The following is a 1,515-nucleotide window of genomic DNA, read 5'->3' as shown; positions in this document are numbered from 1 at the left end:
TCGAACCACTAACCTATATTTTTATCCAATCATCTCTCTGGAATAAGGCATGTAGCATTAAAGCCAATCCAAACACGCTTTACACAGTAAAACCCCTAATGAACATTGCTGTCATCCAATGAAACCGCAAGTACAGCCTCCAAAGTATATGGCCATAGCCAATAAATAGAACGAACAAGTGCAGTCTAATGTGTTGTATAAAAGGAGATGTAGCCAGTGTGTGTGTTCCAGGTATTGCTAGGATTAAGTATTTCTGTCTAGGCTTCTTGTAAGAAGGGTAAATACATGTCTCTGATAAACATGAAATCATTGCTCAAATTACAGAATTATCCAACGAAGTTAAACAAAAATAGTGAGGTGCCTGAGGAAGTACTGGGAATGTGTTAGCAAGTCAAGACAAGGAATGTACATGAACATGAATATTTATGTGTATTTATCCCTCTTTTTGTCTACTTAAAATGCTATCAATACAATTTGTTGTAGACTCTTCCCAATATTAACTCATGTGTTGCCTAATTCTACTTTACACATAATGTTTGTGTTTTTCTTTATGTTTCTTTTACTTCTTTTTGCAGTGCGAACTCTACTAAGCTATAACCTGGGACTGTTTGCCTCCTCTGAGGACATTTAAGTTTTCTGATCTATTCCAAGAAACGATCTGTATGATTATTAATTATGTAAAAGTTTTTAAGCTTTCTATAGTTCTTCAGCAAACAGGCTTACAATATTTAATCCCATGAACAGGATTTCATAAACACTTTTAATGTTATAAATCCATTCAAATCAATTTCTCCCTACTAATTTGGTCGCTAATGTTATCACAACACTTTATGGTTGCATTATGTTTTTTTTTTTTTGTTGCTAATATTACATTTTTTTCTTTTCCAAAAATGTTTTGAAATTCGCTTTAGACTACAGTGTCTGCAAAATATGATAACTATTATTGTAATAACAATGTCTGAATAGTTCAAATGGAGTATCAAAATAGATTATTAGAGAAAATTGAAAGTAATCTAAAGGGCACATGCGTTATTTAATAATGATGTAATATCAGTTTGGTAATTTAGTTTCTGTTGGTATAGGTATGGTCTGACTCTGACTATGACCTGCCTGTTACACTGGGATGACACAAAGTGAATATATTAGCAGGTTAGTTAACAAACAAATGACTGTACAGACATCCAAGAGAGGCAGACCTTGAGGAAGTACTTATTCAGACGGAGGTGTCCTTCAGAGAAATTGAGCAGACAAAATAGAGAACTATAGCAATCCAGGGTGAAAAATGACAGGAGACAAAGAAAGACAAAAGATAGGAAAGCCAGGCCAAGCACAGGACAAAGTGCTTTTCCACCAGCCATAAATCAAACGTCCCCAGCCACACTAGAAAATGTCCGCTGCTTCTGTTGCAGGGGTGTTACAAACCAGAAGGATAATTAATGAGGGAATACATTTTTTTATCACCATGAATCGGTCTGCTTCTCTTCTTTATTTAAATGTAATTCAACAGCTTACTAA

The sequence above is a fragment of the Sprattus sprattus genome (genome assembly GCF_963457725.1).
Source record: "Sprattus sprattus genome assembly, chromosome: 7".
NCBI lineage: Eukaryota > Metazoa > Chordata > Actinopteri > Clupeiformes > Clupeidae > Sprattus > Sprattus sprattus.
This window is presented reverse-complemented; position numbering follows the sequence as displayed.